The sequence below is a fragment of the Triticum urartu genome, chromosome 7A (assembly GCF_056163025.1).
Source record: "Triticum urartu cultivar PI428250 chromosome 7A, HENAU_Tu73, whole genome shotgun sequence".
Taxonomy (NCBI): domain Eukaryota; kingdom Viridiplantae; phylum Streptophyta; class Magnoliopsida; order Poales; family Poaceae; genus Triticum; species Triticum urartu.
Genome location: NC_141879.1, coordinates 75,288,933 through 75,295,491, shown reverse-complemented (window position 1 = coordinate 75,295,491; position 6,559 = coordinate 75,288,933).

Sequence of the window (6,559 nt, the reverse complement as noted above, 5' to 3'; positions counted from 1 at the left end):
CCGATGTGTACCTTGAAGGACTTTGGATGTGAATGTAAATTTATGTATACTAGGTGATGCCTCGCGCGTTGCCACGGGACATTAGTAAGATGGATCGCTTAAGAGAACCGATGGGCACTCTAGACTGACGGCTATCGGTAAGATATGAGAAATGAAGCGAACAAATTGCAACACTGACATGAAAATTTTCATAATTTCCTTGCGCTGCTTCAAGTCTGCATTTTCAGCACACTAAGTTGTAGACAAATATGAAGTAGGAGACGCGCTAATACGCCAGAGTCTACAAACATTGAACATTTAAAGATAAATATTCATCATTGCAAGAATTTGAAAAGTACATGTTGTTAGGCTATCGAGTCTGAAATTTCTGAAAGTGAAGAAGTATAATAAGTGAGAAATATCTTAGTACTGCACTTGAAGATCTATGAATGCACAATGAAACTTAAAGACAAACATGAAAAATAATTTTCCTGTTGGCAACAAATGTGAAATTTGTCGGTACAGGCTGAACTAAAGACCAACCTATATGCTAATTTTGTTGAGTAAATAGGGAATTTCTCGATTAAATCAATCCACGAGTAAATCACTAGCATGGCATTGACACAAATAAACGCATACTGATATTCAGTCAAGCAAACACATACTATGCTAATTGCAGAAAGATCTATGTATAACGCTAGCATGGCTAAAACAGAAAACAGTAGAAGCGGGATAAATGAGTTATACCCTCCAATGGGCCATGCAGAGGCCGCTGCTTTGGTGGCAGCAGCGGCGTCCTCGGCAGCCTTCTTGTCGGCTTCAGCTTTCTCGGCGGCGGCACGTTCGGCGTCGGTGGACATGGTGATGATGAAGGCGACACGGACGTAGAGGAAGTAGACGATCGAAAGCGAACAATCACGTAATCGCTGCCCAAAAACATATTCGTCCCTCACCCCGTACAGGAACCAGAAGTGCGTGGTTTCGGAGACCTGCTCTCCCGTCGACCGTGTACGCGACAGACGGGATTGAGTCACCGGCGGCAGCAGCAGCAAGGGAATGACGGTGGGCGTGCGCGTGGAGCAGATGTGATCTGTTCGTGGCGGCTAGGGTTAGGAGACACCGCGCACTTATATAGGCGCAGCCGCGTGGAGAGACGTGGTCTCGACCAACGTCCGAGTCCATGACAGCCCATGATCCGACGTCTCAGATCGCGGCCCAGCTGTCAGAGAACTCTCCGTTAGTGACTGGCAAAAATAAGCGTGTAGGTGTGAGCTCGGCTTGGCTCAATCCCGCAACCCGCGACGCGTCATGACGAGGCGGGCGGCGGAGGAGGAGTGCGCGAGGTCCTCATATCTTCTCAAGCTCTAATAGCGTGTAGAAGAGAAACCCTTATAAGGAGGTCCAACTCCTCTTCCACTTTCGGGGTGGGACTAAACTTCCCACTCCACCTAGTGCCAATAAACCCACATGGGCCCTTAGAGATTTTTCATAAATTGCTATATGAGCCTAGAGCCCATCTCAAATTTCAGCAATCCCCACCAGATCTCGAGGGACCATTGTGTCCTCTGTTCCAATTATTGTTTCGATATACCAGTGTTTCAGTGAAGACCTGTTAAGGTTGAGCTTCACCTAGAGCAAGTAGCTACACTCCTTCACAACTGAACAATGGACTATGCCTTGAATTGTCAGTTTGGCGTAAAGAAGCTTCACCACATGTCTTACTAGTACTGGGCTGCCGAAAGCTAACCCCTCGGGTGGAGCATATAAGTCACACTCCTGGCCTATTCCTGAGCTTACTAGAGATCACCCCAATCTCATAGGCCATGACCAGCAGTCGGGCTCACATAGGTGTATTCCTCCAAAGATCACTCTGTAGGAAAGCATCTTGCTTACATAAGCTTTGGAACTCATTAAGACAATAGTCATCCTACCATACAGTCTTGAGAGTATTGCATCTCCAACGGAGTGGGTTAGTATAGTTACTCTTCTCAGTTCACCACTGGCTTGTTTTCCCAGGTCCTACTTCACGGGATCTCCGATCACATAGGTTGGGTTGCCACCATGGCAACTCATGTGGGTCTCATACCCATCTCCCTTGATGCATTATCTATCACAACACGTGATAGCCCTTTCGTAAAGGGATCTGGCAGATTCTTAGCCGTATGGACATAGTCCAACGCTATTACTCCGGAGTTTATTAATTTTCTGACAGCTTTTAATCTCATTCTTATGTGTTTGGTGGACTTCATGTTGTCCTTTGAACTCTTCACCTTGGTGATGACAGTCTGATTGTCACAGTTCATAAGGATAGCCAGAACCGGTTTATCAACCAATGACAAGTCCATCAAAAGATCTCGAAGCCATCTCGCTTCAACACCATATGTGTCTAATGCCGTTAATTCTTCTTCCATTGTCGATCTCGTTAAGATCGTTTGCTTGCAAGACTTCCAAGAAATAGCGCCACCTCCAAGAGTAAACATATACCCAGTTGTGGCATTCATCTCATCAGCATCAGAGATCCAATTTGCATCACTATACCCTTCAAGTACCGACGGGTCTCCGGTATAGTGAAGTCCATAGTTCATAGTACCTTTCAGATAGCGCGTAACTCGTTCAACAGCATGCCAGTGCACATCACCCGGTTTGGAAACAGACCGGCTCAGTTTGCTCACAGCAAACGCGATGTCGGGCCTCGTTGCGCTCGCTAGGTACATCAGTGAACCAATGATTTGAGAGTATCTCAACTGATCTATAGCCATGCCTTTGGACTTTCGAATCAACACACTAGGATCATATGGTGTTTGAGATGGTGTGCAATCCGAATATCCAAAACGACTCAACACCTTTTCAACATAGTGGGATTGCAGAAGTGTAATCTCACCCTCATTATCTCTTAGTAGCTTGATGTTCAAGATAACATCAGCCACACCAAGGTCTTTCATCTCAAAGTTCTGAGACAGAAACGACTTGACCTCCTCAATAACTTTGAGGTTGGTTCCGAATATCAGTATGTCATCAACATACAAGCACAGTATAACTCCTTTGCCCCCACCATGGCGATATTATACACATTTGTCAGCCTCATTAACAACGAAACCAACAGATGTCAGAGTTGTATTAAACTTATCATGCCATTGCTTAGGTGCTTGCTTCAGGCCATATAAAGATTTCAGAAACCTACACACCTTTCTTTCCTGACCATCTATCACAAAGCCATTTGGTTGTTTCATGTAGATTTCCTCGTTTAGCTCTCCATTCAGAAAAGCCGTCTTAACATCTATCTGGTGGATGAGAAGACCATGCGAGGCTGCCAACGAGAGTAATACTCGAATGGTGGTCAGTCTAGCCACAGGTGAATAAGTGTCGAAGAAATCTTCCTCTTCTTTCTGGTCATAGCCCTTGGCCACAAGCCTAGCCTTGTACTTTTCAATCGTACCATCAGGCCTAAGCTTCTTTTTGAACACCCACTTACATCCTAATGGTTTGCAATCATAGGGACGCTCAGTGATCTCCCATGTCCCGTTAGCCATGATGGAATTCATCTCGCTACGGACCGCACCTTCCAGTAGTCAGCTTCTAGAGAGGCATACGCTTCTGAAATAGAAGTGGGAGTATCATCCACGAGGTACACGAATGAATCATCACCAAAGGTCTTTGTAGTCCTTTGTCTCTTGCCCCTATGAAGGGTTTCCTTGTCATCCTCCTCAGGATTTTCATCATGTGTTTGTTCATAATAATCCATAGGAATGGCAGGCTCGGGAGTCTCCTCAGATTCCTGTCCAGAAGTGCTTTGCATATCTCTCATAGGAAAAATATCCTCAAAGAATGTAGCATCCTTAGACTTCATAATTATACCGACCTTCTGGTTAGGTACCTCAAATTTCACTACTAGAAATCTATAGCCGATGTTGTTCTTAGTGTAGCCCAAATTAACGCAGTCCACAGTCTTGGGTCCAAGCTTACGCTTTTTGGGGATCGGCACATTGACTTTCACCAAACAGCCCCAAGTACGCAAGTACGAAAGTGTTGTCCTTCTCTTCGCCCATTTCTCATAGGGAGTGATCTCATTATCCTTTGTCGGAACTTTATTCAGGACATGACATGCCGTTAATATAGCCTTCCCCCAACATGCCTTGGATAAACCCGATGTATCTAATATGGTGTTAACCAAATCAGTTAGAGTACGATTTTTCCGCTCGGCAACCCTGTTTGACTGGGGTGAATAGGGAGGCGTCCTCTCATGAATAATGTCGTGTTCCACACAAAAGGAATCAAACTCACTCGAGAAGTACTCTCCACCACGATCTGATCGGACTCGTTTAATTTTCTTTTCAAGTTGATTCTCAACTTCTGCCTTATAGATTTTAAAGTAGTGTAGAGCCTCATCTTTAGTATTTAACAGATACACATAGCAATATCTAGTGGAATCATCTATCAACGTCATGAAGTATTTCTTTCCACCTTTAGTCAACACACCATTCATCTCACAAAGATCAGAATGTATGGGTTCTAATGGTGCCAAGTGTCTCTCCTCCGCGGGCTTGTGAGGCTTGCGAGGTTGCTTAGCTTGCACACATGAAAGGCACTTAGAACCTTTGGTTAAGGTGAAACTAGGGATTAAATCCAACTTGGCTAGCCGCGTCATTACACTGAAACTAATGTGACAAAGACGTGAATGTCAAACTTCAGATTCATTAACATTCGAATGAATATTGTTCACGACTTTATTACAAAAATCTGCGAGGGAAAGGCGGAACATCCCTCCGCTCTCATAACCTTTTCCAACAAAGAGTCCATATTTCGTAACAACTAATTTATTAGACCCGAAAACCAACTTAAACCCTTCTCTAATTAGAAGGGAGCCACTAACGAGGCTCTTCTTGATGGCGGGGACATGTTGCACGTTCTTCAGCTGCACGATCCTTCCCGAAGTAAACTTCAGATCAACCGTGCCAACACCATGAACAGAAGCACTTGCGCCATTCCCCATCAATACGGACCCGTGGCCTGTGACCTGGTAAGAAGAAAACAATGAAATGCCAGCACACACATGAACACCTGCACCTGTGTCCACCCACCAATCGGTGGACTGAAACACTGAAAAAACAGTAAATAAATTACCGTACCTAGGTGCACCATTCTCATTGTTGCCCACAATCATGTTGACAGACTTGGAGTCCTGTCCTGGCTTCTTGTACTTGTTAGGGCACTTGTTGGCCCAGTGTTCAACCGAACCACAAGTAAAGCAGCCCTCATCCTTCTTGTTCTTCTAGAAGGTCTTCTTACCCTTTTTCTTAAAGTCGGTATTTGATACGTCTCCAATGTATCTATAATTTTTGATTGCTCCATGCTATATTATCTACTGTTTTGGATGTTTATGGGCTTTATTATACACTTTTATATCATTTTTGGGACTAACCTATTAACCCAGAGCCCAGTGCCAGTTTCTGTTTTTACCCTGCTTTAGGGTTTCAAAGAAAAGGAAAATCAAACGGAATCGAAACGGAACGAAATCAACTGGAGAAGTTATTTTTGGAAGGAAAGCTACCGGATGGACTTGGACCCCATGTCAGGAGCCAAGGGAGGTGCTCACGAGGGTGGGGGCGCCCTCCCCCTAGGGCGCGCCCCTGCCTCGTGGGGCCCTCGAAGCTCCACCGACGTACTTCTTCCACCTATATATCTCCATATACCCTAAAAACACCGCAGAACACAATAGATCGGGAGTTCCGCCACCAGAAGCCTCTGTAGCCACCGAAAGCCAATCTAGACCCGTTCCGGCACCCTGCCGGAGGGGGCAATCCCTCTCTGGTGGCCATCTTCATCATCCCGGTGCTCTCCATGATGAGGAGGGAGTAGTTCTCCCTCGGGGTACCAGTAGCTATGTGTTTGATCTCTCTCTCTCTCTCTCTTTCTTTCTCTCTCTCTCTCTCTCTCTCTCTCTCGTGTTCTTGAGGTGATACGATCTTGATGTATCGCGAGCTTTGCTATTATAGTTGGATCTTATGTTTCTCCTCCCCCTCTACTCTCTTGTAATGAATTGAGTTTCCCCTTTGAAGTTATCTTATCGGATTGAGTCTTTAAAGATTTGAGAACACTTGATGTATGTCTTGCCGTGCGTATCTGTGGTGACAATGGGATACCACGTGATTCACTTGATGTAGGTTTTGGTGATCAACTTGCGGGTTCCGCCCATGAACCTATGCATAGGGGTTGGCACACGTTTTCGTCGTGATTCTCCGGTAGAACTTTGGGGCACTCTTTGAGGTCCTTTGTGTTGGTTGAATAGATGAATCTGAGATTGTGTGATGCATATCGTATAATCATACCCACGGATACTTGAGGTGACATTGGAGTATCTAGGTGACATTAGGGTTTTGGTTGATTTGTGTCTTAAGGTGTTATTCCAGCGAAGCTCCACCGACGTACTTCTTCCGCCTATATATCTCCATATACCCTAAAAATATCGCAGAACACAATAGATCAGGAGTTCCGCCGCCAGAAGCCTCCGTAGCCACCGAAAGCCAATCTAGACCCGTTCCGGCACCCTGCCGGAGGGGGCAATCCCTCTCTGGTGGCCATA